General features: G+C 44.9%; 1 protein-coding gene across 2 annotated transcripts in view; it reads right to left on the bottom strand.

Moving 5' to 3' along the window:
- AXIN1 (axin 1) overlaps positions 1 to 17,657 on the bottom strand; it is a 70,247-nt gene that overhangs the window by 30,477 nt on the left and 22,113 nt on the right. The gene's annotated exons all lie outside the window — the stretch shown is intronic.

The raw sequence follows: 17,657 nt of genomic DNA, 5'->3' as shown, positions 1-17,657 counted from the left end.
GGGAAGAAGTCGTGTTTCCATCAGGGTTTATGGAGTCCATGGGCCAGCTGCTTAGCATTGTCATTCTATGAGCATCTAAAAGCAATACCTAGATAGTAAGACAGTGTTTTTCTTAGTCAAAACAGTCTTCTGCTCTTCCAGCAGGGAGGGATGTGTAGCACAGCTCACCCATTCTGTGCTTACTTTAACATCCCTCTTTACTCCAACATATTTGTAGAGGGAAGGAGGTGAAGCAAGAAACAGCTGTTGCTCATAGCACAGTACCTAAAACCAACCTCCAGTGTTGCAAATTCCACTAGGAAGGACCACCTAATCACACTGGCTTTTCCAGTGGACAATCTGCTCATGGATCTATGAAGGCTGGTTTGTACACAACCCATGCCTTGTTATTCAAGTACACATGCAGGCCAGCCTCCTTCTCTTCAACAAAACATCAGGAAGGGAGGCTGCCTGCATGAGCTAACCTGGGAAGTGAGTTCCTTGTTCAGGAAGAGACCTGCATTGATGGTGAAGCAGCCTGTGAACCAAGCAGGCAAGAATTCCTTCACGCTGACTCTGCCACCAGCATAGAAAAGCCACCACTGCCAACATGCCTCCAGCTCTGCCACCCTGCAGGACAGACAGGCCATGCAGGCATTGTGTTCTCCTGCAAGTCATTTTGTAATTTGCCAGAAGAAGGAACAAACTGAAATGTTCACATCAACCAAACAGCACTTAATCCCCTGCTCTCCCTGCCTGTCCCTCTGCATGAAGAGGAGCATTTTCAAGATATCTTGAAGCTGATGAATTCCTGTGTTTTCCAAGCCCTGAAAATCAGAGTCCTGCTTCAGTTCAGATCACAAAGCTCATCAGCATCATCTTTTACTTAGTAACTCAGTAATCGGCACCTGGTTGATGTGGTTTGCAATGGGCCCTGAGCAAACATCTCCATGGAGGGCACATCATGCAATGTGTGCTTCCCTGTTCCGCCAAGAAAAGCATTTCTGGTTCTACTGCAGTAGTTAAAGTCCTACAGACAACAGAAAACAGCCCCTGCCCTGATGAGTTTATATTTTCATAAGACAAGGAAACCCATGAGAAACACACAGATGGAGGGACCAGAGGTGAGGAAGACACCAGCAAAGGGAAAACCTGGCAGTTTGTGTATATTTGTATGGAGTACAAATGCAGGACAGGCACTACATGAACTGGGACTGGCAAAGAGCCCATTTAAAGCAGAGGTTTTCAGATGCTGTTATGTAAAAGATGGCAAGTGGTGTACCAGGATGGAAGCATTACCAAAGTATTTTAAAACCTGAATTGGACAGGGCTACAGCCTTCACCTAATGTATTGCTCACCCAGCTCCTGCTCACCTGCCCTTTGGGTCCTCAGTACACAACCTATTTTCCTTGTAATTCAAGGGATCAAGGATATTCAGTGGTCACTAGGAAAAATCATATTGTTTCAGGTCCATTATAGGGTCAGTTAGAAACAAATTACTCTCCAACTCTCACAAAGAGAAAATGAATACTTTGTGTGCCACAAACCAACCAAAACTCCAAACTATTTCTCCTTGGATGATGAAGCTCAGTATAGTTGCAGAATGGTGCAAAGAGCATTCAAAACTGAGCCAGTTGAGGCTTTTCATGGCCATTTGGCAGAAGGGAGCCTTGTGAGGCTTCTCCACGCTTGGGTACAATACAGAGTCGGCTGGGGACGAGCACAAAGGGAGATTTGGGATGGTGAATCACCACAGATACTTTCTAGCATGCAAACTTTCTGTCAGTCGCTGCAGATGTGCACTCATTTCTATATTCCATCAGATTTCAGAACAGCTTTCTAGGGCAAGTACTGAAAATAATTTGAACAAGTTCACCCTAAAAAGCAAGGGATAATAAGTGAAAACCTCACCAGCCCCCTTCAGCCGTTCTCCCTGTACAGAACGGTCAGTTCTGAACATTAAAGGAGCGCTGTGCAGTGCAACTCTCCTGTCAAATCCGACATGACAGCGGTCTGATGGAGGCTGAGACAACCTCTTAAATTGAGGCAGGAATGATGGATAGCTCAGGCCTTCCCTGAGGGCAAAGAGAAGGATGATTTTTGGACAACCCAATTAAAATACAGCACCAACTTCTAGTGGACCTTTTGCCAGGACTCTCTGGAAGGGGCATGGATTATTCTAGCAGTATATTAAGAAAGCCCTCAGACAGAATAAAATGCACAGGGCAATCCATTTCTCCTTTGTATCTGCTGATATAAAGACAGAGCAGCAGAGAGCACCTGTAGAGGTTGTTGGGTGTGGAACTGCGATGGCTGAAGGAACCAAGAGGGAGCAGATGGGTCCTGGGTGCTCCCTGGCACCTCTGGAGGAAACGGGATGGCTGGGCTCTCCCACAACACTCTCCAGCTGTGGTCTTCCCACTGAGGATGCAGGTTTGGTCACAACTGTTGTATTTAGCTAAAATTACACGCTTAAGTATGTATACAACAGGGATTACTTCCATTTTAGCTCTGCCTCTAATACTTCAATGCAAATGTAAACTTTTGGTAAGTGTAAGGAGATGGAAAGGGTATAGGATTTCAAAGCAATCATAACAGGTTACATTACTTTTGAGGAATCCATCTGTATTCAATCCTTCTCCTAATGTTCTCTCTCCCTGACAACTCTCTTCAGCTGGCTCGTATCACTATTCGAATGTTTTGTGCCGTGCCTCTGAAGAACGCTTTCAACATCTATTAGGAGGAAAACATTAAAGGAACATGGAGTCTAACAAAAAAAACCGGTCACTTCTGATCTGGGAGGGGAGGCTGCTTTAAAAGGGATTAAGGCACCCTCAGAGCGATTTGAAATGTCAGCTAAAAACCTCACATACTGAGCTCTATGCACTGATAAGGGTGATAAAAGGAAAGGTGAGCATTTAAAGTTAGACTTCACAAAAATTCCTGCAGCCTTCCAGAATTTTATTTCATTTTTTAAGACAGAAAGAGCAACGAGCATTTTTGAAACGAACATAGAACATTTCATACATTGCAGAAATAAAGCTGCATGTCTCTTCTGCAGCTCTCAGTTGTTCAACCCTCAAAATAATCACACAGGGAACAATTATAACAGAGATCACAGTGACCCAAGTAAGTCAGCCTGACCAGCTGCTTTTTCTTTGCATAAAGCCCTCTGCTGATCACTGCACACTCTGGTAATGCTGACAAGGGCCTAAACTGCCGTAGAAAAACAGCAAGAACTTCCTTAAGGTTTCCTTCTACCTGTTCTGGGTTTATTTTGCATGCTGTCCTGGCTGCATCCCAGCCATCCCCAAATCTCTAACTCCTCTGACCAAGCACCCAGCACTTCAGACATCGGCACCATCAGATCTTGGAGCCTCAATGTAAGTGAGCAGAGAGGTCAGGTCCTCTTCATTCCTCTTGCTCTGTGTGGAGTTCCCACTGTATTCTGAGGCCCTAACAGCATTCTTTTCCTTCCAGCCTGGGATCCCCACTCTCCCTCACACAATTTCCCCTGATGGCTATTTCAATTTTAAATCAAAGATGCAAAGTCCCCAACCTTTGCCAAACACACTACTCTTTGCTCTATGCAAAAATCCCAGGGTTGGTGTGCTCTGGGGAAGAATTGCATCACCTTCAGCTCCCACAGTGGGAGGAAGAGCTCACTGATCCCGCCTCCAAAGCCAAATCTGTGGGGCACTCCCTTTGGTTCTCACCAGTTATGTACCTCCTTCACTGATGTTCTTCATCAAGCATGGGAAAAAATCCACTAAGGCAAGAAGGAAACTTCATTGAAGATGAAAGGCCTCTAGGCAACTAATTCTGTAGAATTTAAATTTGCACTGGAGGGAATAAGTTGCGCAACACTCTACTGGCAGGTCTGAGAGACATGGTCTTCCCAAGCCTGCTAGCAGTTCCAGCGTGGCTGGAACAGCTCCCAGTTTAACAGGGAAGATGATCAAACCATCAGTTTTCATTGCTACCACCTTCTCCAGCTCCAGCACTGAATTTTTATGACACTGACATTTTCTGGAAGAAATTTTTTACTCAAAAGAATTGAAGCTGTGATAGAATCCAGGCATGCCTCTTCTTGCAAGGGTGCCCCAGAAATAAGTGCATCTTCAAACTCCCTGGTGGCATGGGAAGCTCCTCCAAACCCCTGCACTACCAAGGAAGCACCTGTTTGGGACACAGTATTAGCAAATCCAAGAGATAAAAGACTCATGAAGCTGACAACCACAAAATTCCAATGCATTCTACCTGAAGAGCCCTTCCAGAAACTTTCATCCCATCCCATAGTCTGAAGCTTTGGTCACCACAGTTTTAGTGAGCAGCTCATTTTTAACATGGGAAAAATCCCATTTTCCAGACACCTTGAGGCATGAGTCACCTTGGAAAGTTCTGAGCTGCAGGAGTTCTGGGGATGTTGGCAAGTCCCACAGAAGGACATCCCAAAAACGGGCTCTGCAGAAACTCCAGGTGTCTCACCACAGCTGATGGCAGGTGGAGGAGCCTCGATGCCCTCCCTCCTGCACTGCAGTGAGGAACTTCACAGCAGGACACAATTCCTCCTTTCCTCTTCTGGTGGGTGGTGTTTGGGCTGAGGGATGGTGCCCTGAAGCCACAGATCAGAACTGCAACTCAGTGGGACCCAGCTACTCATTCTGTGCTCCCACCCTGCTTTTTCACACCAACTTTTGAAAAATTAGTTCAAACTTTTGCAGTCCTGTGTTTCTGAAGATGACCATTTCTAGGAAACCAGGACTAAGCATTACTCTTATTTGGTCATTTTGCATTCGTGATTGGGAGGACGCAGTCCAATGCTGAGACATCATTCTAACTCATTATTATGACATGTTCTACTTACTCAGTGTGGAAAAAAAAAAAAAATTAAAAAATTACTTTCCATCCAAGAAACAAAAAGTCCTTCCAGAACGACATGTCACCGGGTCTCCAGCTGGCCACTTACTTCCAAAACTTACATCTACCAACAAGCAGGTGACTGTCACATCCTTCATGCAGTTCCACATTTCATTATCACAGCCAGTCAATCAAATTAAAAGCTGCACGTTGGCTACGATGTACGAGCCGAAGCAAATCCCTTCAGCATATCTAAATAGCACGTGCTGACAAGAGTGTCCCAGCAGCAGGGTCACCTTTAAACAAGGGATTACAACAGCATCCACCATGGAGTCCAACTTACAAGATTACATTAATCCACCACCTGAACAGAAAAGTCTGTTTCCAATCCGTGGTACCAACAACTACCACAGAAGTTGCACCATACAGCTTTTCCCAAAGCATCATCATGGGAACGTTTTGGAGCTAAGAACAAAAAGTCTATAAAGATGCAAAGCTGAAAACCTTCACTCCCGACTGGATTTGATCTGCACTAAAGACGCAAAGTCGGCTCAAGAGGTTAAAATTGGGGATTTACCTGATAATCTGATTGCAGATTGTTGGGGTTGCTCCACTTAAAACTCTTCCCAATTACTCTGGGTACTCAGACACTGCTGTGCATCTCAACTTTATCACTGCCAATGTCAGGCTAATCACATGTGTTCCAGGCAAGGGCAGCTTCTTCAAAGATCACATCAATTCTGGACAAGTTAATCTGTTCTTTGAGGTCTCCAGATGGCTCTTGCCAAGAAAGTTCACTTCCAGCTCTGCAGCCGGCGAGCGCAGCGGCCCCGGCGCTCTGCAGAGCATTACAAAGGAACCAGATCAAAGTTGTGTCTTACAAAAAAATGAAATCTGAGGTTTGAAAAGCAACAGCAGCCTGTCACTTGTAGGCTTAAAGACGATTTCTGCATGCTCCAGCTATCAGGGAATTTATGATTACAGTCTGGCTTTTAAAAGCTGATGAAAAAAATGACGCTTTTTAGCACTCCTTGCCTTTGCAAATCTGTATCTTCTTCCCTGCGTATTCATCCTCCCACGCCAGAGGAAGAAGGGAAATAAATAAAAATGTAACTAAAAGTACAGATAAGGGCTCTTCTTCTTCTCTTTTCTTCTAAGGCATTCAATTCCATTTTAGGACTACATGGAGATTATTTTATGGGGAGCTTCAGCAATCATTGTGAAGTATTAAAGCACAGTTACAAAAGCCAAATGCAAGATTCACCAGTCTGAATTTCCAGTTTCAAAATCCTTTGCATTTACCAAGGACATGCTACTTCTCAGGCAGGACTAATGTACAGAGGATGCACTAATTGCAACCAGTAATTTAGATCATAGGATACAGCAAGGTGGGGGAGAGAATCTAGGAAGGAAGTTGAAATGCAGGAAATAAAATGTTTGCCTAAGGAGGCAAATAAGGACTAGATAGGCTAAATATTGTGGCTGTACTGCCTTATCACCACCCTAACCTTCCTAGGAAAGGCTTTCAGACAACAAGGTGAAACCATTGTGTTCCAAGGAAACTGCAGAACAAGTCCCTCAAGATTTCATCTGACTGTGCATCTCCAAACCAGCCCTCCCAGCTCCTCCTTCCCAATGAAGGCGAGGCTGTGCTCACTCATTACCCCAATGTAAATACTGGATTTTGTCCACTGGTTACAGATTTAAAATCAAAACTGCAAAAATCTGAGCCTGACAAACAAAAAAAGCAAACCCTTCCTAAAAACAATGCCTGTTTCCCCTAGAATAAGAACACAAACCTCATTTATTTAATAGCTCAAGGCACAAGATATTCATTAAATGGAAAAAAAAAAAAATATGGGCAACACAATGTCTGCACAACAATTAACAGGACAATTGGATCATCTTCCTGAAATAAAGCGAATGTTGCAGAACATTCTGTTCCATATCTAACAATAGCAGGTATCTGTCTAGGTTAATTTCAATATATTAGTCTGAGTTCATACCATAACATAGTAGTTTTGTTTGGTTTTTTAAATGATGACATGATTGATATGAATCCTTATCAGTCATGAAAGGCTGACGTCAGGGATATTTTCTATAAAAGATACAGGATATCTGGCTGCATTAATTGTGACTGAACAAGAGCCTCACTGCTTTGGAGCAGCCAGGCTGCATCAGCCATCCAAAAGCTGCTGTAGTGACTTCAGAAGCTACAAAAGAAGGGCAAACCCAGCAGTACATGTGCATTTTGGATATCCAGGGTACACTGCTCCCACCCATGAGCCACACTCGCCTCCATGTCCTGGCCTCTGTCAGACAATACATCACAGGAGAATTATTTTTAATATTTTATTGGAAGGGACAGAATTAAGCTCATGCAGGGATGTTCTGAACGTCCACACATTAACCCCTGAAACGAGTGGGACCTGAGTCCTCATCCCTGATTTTTTGACCCTCCAGATGTGCTCTCCCTGGGGCACCAGGATTGCTAGCACGGATGCAGGTAGAGAGGCCTGATAATGCAGTCTCCTTTCCCCTGCTTAAACTGAGAGCTGGGGAAAATTCAGCAAGAGGCTGATTGGCAACAGCTTTCCACTCTGCTAACTGGCTTCTCAGACTGACATGACATCTATGTTTAATACAAGTGATTTTATATTTTTTTATATGTATATGTATATGTATATGTATATGTATATGTATATGTGTATGTATGTGTGTGTGGTTAAGTGGATGAACACACAGAGCAGGCATTTCAGACAGCATTTCAGTGCCAGCTCCCTGCTCTCTGCTTTCCTTGGTGACTGTCCCAGGTAAATTGGGGCTGGTGGAGAGGGGAAATGCTTTGCAAAGTGCCGTGGGGGTCTTTGCACGGGCCTCTCTGCCTTTTGCCCCACGGTTTTGCCTCCCTGGGAAGGGAGACGTAAAGAAGCTCCAGAGGAAACGGTTCTTCCCAGAAGGGGCCACCATGTCACAGATGGAATAATACCAGTGAACCTCTTGACGGTTCAGAGCCTTCCATGCCATGCCAAGCGAGTGACCACCCGTCCTTACTTGCAGCCTGGGCTGCTGCTCCCTCCGCAGATGGAACAGGCAGCCGAAAGCGTCTCCCGGCATTCCAGCCGCGGGCCGGCTGTGCTGACACCCACGCACCGCGGCTCCCAGCCCAGAGCAACCCCCTCGCCCGCACCGAGAGGGCCTTCGTGGAACAAATTACTTCCAAATGCCTGGCTCTGAGGCACAGGGAAAGAGGGAAGCCCAGGTTTGTACCTGGGTCTGCTCACAACATAAAGAAGGCAGCAGCTCCACTTAAAAACACCACTGCCTGCAAACTATCAAATTAATCCCAGGATTTCAACAGCTTTTCTTCATTATTTTTTGTCTCAACCAAACCACAAATTTACTTAATGACTAAACCAGGCAAGCGAGTACTTTGTTTTCCAGAAAGCAGGAACGTTTCTAACGGGATCCAGGTTTTCAGAACACGCATTTACCCAACGTCAGGCAAGGAGGGACAGGTTCCATTGCCAAGATGTGTTTGATGCTTTTTTTAACTCCCCCAAACCTGCCAGCACCGTGGTTGGGGCATCTCTGAGCCCTGAGCCCGAGGAGAGGCACTGAGCAGGGTGAGGAGGAATACAATAAGAACACTGTGTTCCAGGAATGACTGAATAAAGGCAAGAGCATGCTTTTGGCCAGCAGGATTCAGCACTGTAACTCCGTCTGCCACTTTTCTTCTCTGTCTGAAGCAACGTTGTTTGTCCACGCTTCTCTGAAATGGAAAGTATTTCCTCTTGCCTGCTCATTCCAAGGAAAGATCTGAGGAGGCCTGGTATAACCAGGCAGAACTGGGGATTCTCCAGTGACTTGACTCTTCTTTGCCAAAATTTCTGCTCAACAAGAAAGGGCTTACAAGAAAGAAATTACAAGCAGATTTCTCTACAAGTTCAGTAACTTAAGACCAGGGTCTGTAGAATGAGTAAGTTTTTGGATGGAAACAAAGCATCCAGCTTTGGCCAATGACTCCAGATCATTCTCCGCCTTCCAACATACCTACGGAGCCTCTGGAGTGCTCAAAAACATAGGACAGGGACATCTACAGGTACATGGACCACATTGGGGAACAGGAGCCACTGGAATCCAAGGGCTAAATAAGACCATGGGGACTCAGTCCTTCCTTGGACCACCAAAGTTTTTCAGGAGGGCATCAACCCCAGCACCGCAATCCACTGTTGTACTGCTTTCGGGGATAAATTTCCCAATACTTCAATAACAACATTGAGTGGTATTGCAGATGGCTGAAATGAAAGGGGAAGATATGCAGCTCAGGGGGGCTCTGTTTTACAAAGACTACTTGCAGCTTTGACATTGAACTGCTTGCCTGTACCACTGGGCCGTGTAACATAAGCTGAGCTGCACGACCACAGACTTGCTAGCCTCACTTGAATTCCCTTCAGAACAGTGGTATGAAACTCAATACTCGTTACCAATTTATTGCCAACAAACTTGGAATTCTAATGAAATTACAAATTTGGGTTGCAGAAGAAATCAGCTGATGTAATATTTTGAATGCCTATGAGGCACCTGACTTAGCACCTCAAAACCACTCAAGTTTGCTCATGAAGACCTTTGACGAAGCCCTACTAATGATGAGGTGGGCAGAATTAACAGTAATCCTGCACAAAATAAAAGACTTTATTTCACTGATTAAGGTCTGGCTCACAAGGCACATGAAGAGAAGAGGTCTGCCTCCAAGCAGAGTTGCTCGCTGGTGTCTTAACTCCTACAGAAATGATCCAAGAAACTTCCCCCATTGAACAAGAACCTTTGAGGTGAATGAACTCTGACCTCAGCTGGTAACAAACCCAAAACCATGGAGGGCTGGCAAGACCCGGCAGAGATAAAGCTGAGAGTCAAGATTTAATAGTGCTCCCAGAGGGGAGATTCAGCTGATTAAAAACATCCTAATCTTCTCTCTCAGTGTATATTAAAGGTCAAGAAGTGGGATCAGATATTGGCAGGACATGAAAAAACAACTCAGTTGAGCAAAAGACCTTCACAAAGATGTTTCATATCTTCACATTAAAAATTCCTGCGAAGTCTTATTTAACTTTACTTCCATCTAGGGAACACATTCAAGTTTAAAGTCAAGAAACCATTAGATCGGGACAGAAAAGAAGTACCCCTGCAGAAGACTTCTGCCTCCAATCAGTATTTTATAACGAGCAAGAGTTCATAAGCATCAGCTGACTGCAACCATGACAGATAAGTAGGTCTCAGAAGTACAGCACCATGAAACAGCTTCTCTAGCAGTGCTCTGGAGTCTCATAGGCTCCCCAAATGGGGTCATTAAAGGATACTTGTTGGATCATGTTAACAAACGGCAGGCTGTATCAACAACAACATACTGGCAAGCTGCAAAAAGCTTTTAAACTTGCTCTATTATTTATTGCTCAGCTCCAAAGAGACGTCAGCATCACAGCAAAAGTATAAATCCTAACACGGTCTCCTGGTCTCTACTGGGAGCTCGTAATCTGACTTTCCCTTCACAGCTCAAGCTGACCTGGGCAATATAATGCAGGGGCTGGGGCAAGAGGAGGGTGGACAGAGTCATGTTGTCCTTCTGACAAGGTCTGTTAGAGGTTGACAGCAATGACAAATCCTCAGAAGAACTGTAATAACAACCACTAGAAGGAATGTAAAACACAGAAACTGTGTCTAAGGGAGACAGATGCTGTTAAAAAGGGTATTTCTTTTTCTAGAAATACTTATTTTCTTTCTTTTTTAAGAGTTTAGCAGACTAACAGCAAACAACTTGCTGTTGTCTCTGGAAAATAGACTTACAGAAGGAAGATAGTCTTGTGAAGCTGCTACAAAACAGCCCTCCTTTTAAGCAAGGATTAAAGTAACTTTTCCTTAGATGGTGAGCATGAAGTACCCTTTCACAGTCCTAGTTTTGGGACAGTCACCAAACCTTGCATCTCCAGCCAGACCTGGAAGCCAAACCATCAATCGCTGCATCAAGGTCATACAAAGTCATATTTTAAAAGGAAGAATGAAGTCAGTGGATTCAGTTTCCCATTTCTCATGTCTGTTCTTTAACAAATGGATCTAAATTTGGTGTCTGACTGGAAAACTAAGAAAGATGGAGACCAGCATCCAAAGGGAGCCAGGGCAGGTGGGTCAGTAATCCCTGTATACTGGGAATTCTTTGACTGGAACTCCAAGATTGGTGTGCTGGGCATGCTCCGCTCCTGAGGGTGACACATCTCCAGAGGCATTCTTAATAATCCAAGGTGCAAGAACCAGTTCACCTCACTGAACCATGTATTAAAATGGAGAGAAAAACCTCTGAAGGAGGCAGTGAGGGGGAAAAAATTAAAAGGAAAAGAGTTGCTCATAGACAAATTGCACAGGAGTCCACAGGGTGATCCCTGGGACACAGCAATACCAAAGGGTCCAGCTAAACTCCAGACCTGGGGGGAGGTGAAACATCTTTAATTGTTTGGGAGGTTTATACATGTGGTCCATTCCCCTTATGATGAGATTTGGCCACTGCTTGGGCAAATCCTGTGTTTGTTTTTCCTGGGGGCACTTCACAGCAGGTGAAACTTGACTTCAAGAACTGTGCTGGGGTTTGTTGTTATTTTTGCCTTCAAAATTTTTTCTGTTTTGGTTCTCATCCATTGGAACAGGCAGATATATGGGCTTTTACCTTTATTGCACAAATTCCACAGTATCCTTTCATCTGGTATGCATTATTGTGGTATATATATGAAGTACCATGTCCACTCCAAGTGCTATAAAAGAGCTGTTTGAAGCCTTGTTCCATTCCTATTTATCTTTATACAATTAAAACCAGTTGACAGCTCCATATAGGAGGAATAAGTGACAATGCAAACAACGTGCTTTTTGTTCTAAACAAATTAACCACTGTTCAGATAAAAGATGACTGTATTTGGTTTTCTACCTCGGTTTCTTAAAGACACAAGGCTAGATGAGCAAACTCTGTATGTTCCACTGCTGTCTTTTTAATCTCTCCAGAAGTTCTGAGTACAAGGTACTTGCTGACACCCAACCAAATTCAACAGGGGAGGGAGGCCCCAGAGACACTGTGATAATTAGTGAAAATGGGGAAGTGTGGAGAGACTCTTAAGTGCTCTGAATAACTGATATCAGCAGAAAACCTACATGGAGAGAAGATCTGACAATCACTTCAAATGCTCCAACTGACAATTCCCCATACATTTAATACAGCACAGGACCATTGCAAAAGACACATTTTTGCAGCCCCAGAGGTGAGACCTGATTTAATTCTGCATTTTGGATGGCAGTGGGTGGGCCCACAATCACCCCCAGTTGACATGATGTGTTGCTGACACCATTTTCTTCTTCTACAGCAGGAGCAGAGCACTAGAGCTCGTCTGACCCACTGGCACATTGCAGTCATCCAAAGTGCCATAACTAGAAATGAAATTCCACAGATGAAGGGAAAGGCTGTTTTCTGTGTATGGCCTGGAGCACAAGAGCTGTGAAGCACTGGAGCCCATCTGTGTGACACAAACCCACCATCTGTTACTGATGCCCATACTGATAGTGCCCATGGGCCACACCATACACACAGGTGGGTACTACAGGAGTGCATCATTGCTCTAGATGTTTTCTTCTTAAGACAGCAAGGAAAGTAATCTATAAATTGGAAAAAAAGTATCTTCTGCTCAAAAAGTATCTCTTCCGCTCATGTATCACTATCTCTTACTCCTCTCTGCAGAACTCCATCTGCCCAGGGCACAGGATAAATAGATTCATATCCTTATTTTCCCCCTTCTTTGTACTTTTACATCATCCAAATCTCATGTTGAATGCACCATTACTCACTTTGCTGTTGATTCCTCGTGGCAATTTCCACAACTGTATCTTGTATTTATTTGTGCTGCTATTCTGGGGAAGGAAAAGCCATTATCCTCTTATGCACAAAAAGTCAACTGCAATGCTGAAATTGTCACAACTTTCTCAAGATGTGGGTGCTTATTTTGAAATGCTCTGGGCCTAATACTCAGTGTTTTTTAAGACTTCTGCCTTGATGCATGCTCAGCACATCAGCAAATCTGATCTGGGTCTCAAGTAGCAGACAGAAAGCTGAGGCATGCACAGTGAGCTGTCTTCCAGCATTGCTCTGGCAAAACCCAGCACAGAAGGACCCCTGTTTCCTGCAGAGATCTTCTGTCTCTTCTACTACAGGGCCTTTCAATGATGTAAGAGGCAATGCAGATGCCCTGTGCACTTTCCTTCCTACCTGCTCTGTTGGCTCCTCTGGCTCTACCCACCCCATGCATGGAAAAAGCAAAAAGGCTGAAGAACAGGCAGTTTTGGCTACAGCACCTGAAAACTCTGGGAGGCATTGGAAAACCCCTTTCCAGTTCCAATACCCTGTACAGCTTGTCTCTTGCTAGCTCCCAACACCACCTGCTCACCGTTGGAGGAACTCCCCCTCTTCACCTCCTCCCTGTCACTGCACAAAAAGCTTTTTTTTTGTGAGTGCCTTTTCTGGATGATGTGAGAAGAGAGTTGGCTCACCTAACAATGAGTGCTGAAGGCTCCACAATCAGGAGCAGCAGGAATTGCAGTTTCCTGTCTCTGAAGTCTTAGCCATGGTAAATACACTTTTCAGATACTCTGACTGCCAAAATTTTAAACCATCTTAATTTCACAAGTTTGTAATTCAGTCATATTGAATGGATTCTCACATGGATGGCAAAACACATGTTCAAGCTGCCAGCATCCTCCCACCTCCAGCAACCCACTTGCCAAACCCCTGCTTCAAAGTGGGAAAACTGGAAGGTTATCAATGTAAATTGTAAGACTCTGACATGAAAAAAACAATGTCATTTCCTCCCGCTTTGTTTTTACTGAAATTTGCCAAAATAATTCAGCCTGAGGCAGAATCTCAGCATGGAAGAACACCAAACAACACAGTCTGATAAAGATATGAGCAACTACAACAAAGTTTTATATAATGGGGAATGTTGGGCAACCGTGACTACAGCCACTGCTGCCAGCTCTGCCTATAGCATAAATGAGCAATATTTTAACATCCCCATTAATCCCTTCTCCAAAACTATGAGTGAGTCTGGAATATGACTCATAATATCCTTGGCACACATTTTGATCACAAAGTTGATGAAAGCACCCGTCCCTGAACCCATGTATGAAAACTGTAGATTAATTAATCAAAACATGGAGAAGCTCGTGACACCAATGTCTGTCTGAGCCTGCACATCTGCAGCTGCAGCGGTGGGACTCCTGTGTGACACGATGTGACAGCACAGTGACACTGCTGCCAACCTTTGCTGCTGGTACCTTGTCACATCCAGTGAAGAGAGGACAGTATTTGCCAGCAGTTTTTATTCTAGGAGTGACTTTCCTGGGCTACATGTACATCCACAGCGTGATGTAAAACTCACACTGTGAATAAGGCAGTGAAGAGACTCCTCTGTTGTGTGTGTGCATGTTGCTAACACTCAATGGCATCATCCCCTCGCTCAAGATGATAACAAATGTCTGTGTATTCTGCAGATGTGTTTGCAGCTTTTAGCAAATAATAAAGGAATTTATGAATTCTACTGTTGGTGACTTGGTGACATGGATTCTCCATGTGCAGGATCCCTTTGTTCCTTTCCTGTGAGTGCTAGGGTGACTGCCTGGTGGGGTTGCCTACCTCAGTCCAGGTGAGCAGTCAGAGTAATTTACCACACTGCTTTATCCAGAAGTAAGGAAGAGGACTTTCCCAAGCAGCTGTTTCCTGACACTAACCTTACAAACCCTCCTTGCCCCCGCAGGCTGTATTATCTGGGAAAAGTTAGAGAACTTTGGGGCAAAGAAATATCTGTACAATTCCCTGACTGGGGCCAACCCCAGGAGATGAGAAGACCATGCATGCCTGCAAAAAGCTGACCCTGGAATCCGCAAGAATAATCCTCTTCTACTGTTGGAAATGCAGTCACACACACACAAAAATGTTTTGGGGATTTTGTTTTCTGCTGCAAACAGAGGAGAAACAGGGCCACAACAGCTCTCAAAGACTTGGGCTTCATTTTTGGGGAGAATGCCATTGGTGAGGAAGACTTCTGTCCTGCTGGTAGTCTAGGGCAAATTCACTAAGTGACAAAACTCTGACTCTGACCTTCAGTGAAAATGTGGTAAGAATCCAGGAGACTGAATATACCCCCAGAACAGCGCCTGCTCAGCTACTCATCTTAGAGAGGAGACATTTCTATCAGTCCTAAAGAGGAACCAAGGACCATGACTCCATCAGCAGGAGAGGATGTGTTGGAGATCATCAGACCCCAGAAAATCTGGTCCTGATCAACAGCACTTTCCCAAGTGACAAGAACTAGCAGGCCAAGGTCACCTGCCTGGCTGAAATTCAGCCCAGGAGGGCTGGCTGAACAGCATTTAGGGAGAGGGCTCTTCAAACAGAAGTCTGAAACGTGTAGAACTTTTAGTTCTGGAGCAAAAAAAGATTTTGACCCAGTTTCAGATTTTAAGTCCATCTCCTAAACAAAAGCAGCTGAAGTTCAAATGAGCCAATTCTGCAGATCATTATGTTGCTATTACACAATTCCTTCTAATCCCTGAAGTGTGGAAGATGTGCCAACGCCAGCCCAGGCACATCTTTGTCATTTCAGCTGGACTTCCATCCTTTCCACTAAAGATTTCATTCTGCTAAACCATTCTTGACGAATGCCAAACAATAAAATCTCCCAAATATTTATCGTAATTTCTTTGGCCACACTATCACAAGTGCCTAAATTCCCCTTCTCAGTTGGAGAGCTATCTAGACCAGAGGTCTCAAAATCTTTCAGCCGAATAAACATCACAAAGGCTCACGAGCCCTATGAGTAGTAAGAGAGAGATTGTTTGTGCTACAAAAGGAACAAAAATGACCAGCCATCCCCTGCTGGCTATTCTCCTCCCCTAAGAACTTGGTCTAATCCCCTCTACCCTAGAGTCCTTAAAAAACAATGTGCCAAGGAAAGGGAGTAACTGCTCTGCATACTGATTCCCTGCAGCTTGGACATAGCTTGTGAAGGACCACTGCCAGCCAGCTGCTGAGAGCAGCCCTCTCTGAGATGCTGTGCTAAGGCAGAGGTTGCTTTTCATCCCTCTGTCTTAGGGACTGCCCAAAGAAACTGCTGGGATGGCTGCAGCTCTCCTGGGATCATCCAACAGCAGAGCACTTCCCACATCGTCTTTGCATCTCCTAAGCCCAGTAGATAAAAGGGCTGTGGAGCCCATAGAGCCACACTCTGAGACAGTCCAAGAAGCAACTTGGACTCATCCAAACATTTTGGGGAGAGGAGGATGCAGTCCAAGCAGAACCCTCCTATTTCTGTTCCAGCGGCTGCTGACACAGCACCCTTTAGGTGAGGAGGTACACACGCCCGCTGATGAACCATGCAGAGAACAAGTGCCTGAGGTGCCAAGGAAAAGGGGGAGATGAGGCAGAAACGTGGGCTTATGGCCACCCCTGTGTGCCCCAGTGTGCCAAGGCCAAACCTGGAAACATTGCTGTATCTAAAAGAAGCCACAGTTGAGAAGGTAACACCATAAACCTATAAAAGTAAGGTTTTACTGCTGCTGACTAGCTGGGATATGCAGAACATGTGTCGCAGGGAACATACCATGATTTTATTAGCAAACACAAAGCCATTCATACTGAGTGGCCCAAATGGGGTGGGTTGAATTAAGAGAACAATAACAGTTCATCAGATGGCCCTTTCTTTCACATATGTCTTCAACTTATTGCGCTAGCAAATACTTAAAGCGACTTGGAAATACATGTTCATTCTAAGAGACTCACATTATTAACACATTAGATTGAAATCAAAATAATTGAGAACGTAACCTATTCCTGATGTATTAAATGACTAAATCTAAACCATCAGCACTCAGGCAACCTCCTCCTTTTGGAAACTCGCTTTGTGATCAAGGGACTATTTGCCTGATTTAGACCAAGCCAGCACTTTGCAGCTCTCCTGAGACTAAAGGGGATGGTCTTTCAGCAGTGAAGACAGTGAGTGCCGCATCACTGCCCGAGTGTGTGGGTCACAGTAGAGCTGTGCAGCCCTTGAGTTGTCCAGGGGAAGATGTGCTCAGGCTCAGACCAATCTGAAAGGAAAAAAACCCACCCCGTTGCATCAGACACTGATGCTAACCACATTTCCAATTTGATCATGGATTCCAGTTCCCCAAAAAACAAAACAATAGACACCAAAGAGGAAAAGTGGAAACTGCTGCTTGGGGAAGCTTGCCATGGCATGCTGGCTGGAAGTGTGCTGGGACCAAATCCTGCTGCAGCTGGGCTGGGGCTGAGCACACCAAGGCAGCCCGCAGGGAAGGCAAGGCTGGCTTCCTGGCTCGGAGCTGCCCGCTGGCCCATCTGCCTCCCTCCCTCCCTGCTTCCTCTCCAGCTCTCCTCCAATACACAGTTATTTGTGCTGCTCACTCACCCCAGGGTGGGAGGGATGAGAAGGGCTGGGACAAGCCTAGAGATGGGCTTGGGAAGGAGAGACTTCAGATGTCACAGCAGGCTCTGGCTCTGACTGTCCTGTGATGGGCATTCCTGCAGTGACAAGGATCTAGAATTGCCTCAGTCTTGTTTTATGCCTAACCATTTTTAAGACTTGCCTTTTGCAAAAAAACGAGGTAGGTAACTAGAGATGCTGCTGGTTTCGAACAGCCCACCTACTTAAATTACAGATTTGCCACAGGACACCAGAACAAATGATAAGGCAGCATCACCCTGGTTTAACCT

This window comes from Coloeus monedula, assembly GCF_965178545.1.
Source record: "Coloeus monedula genome assembly, chromosome: 16".
Taxonomy (NCBI): Eukaryota; Metazoa; Chordata; class Aves; order Passeriformes; family Corvidae; genus Coloeus; species Coloeus monedula.
The sequence above is the reverse complement of the archived record's forward strand: the minus strand, read 5'-3'. Positions and strand labels throughout refer to the sequence as shown.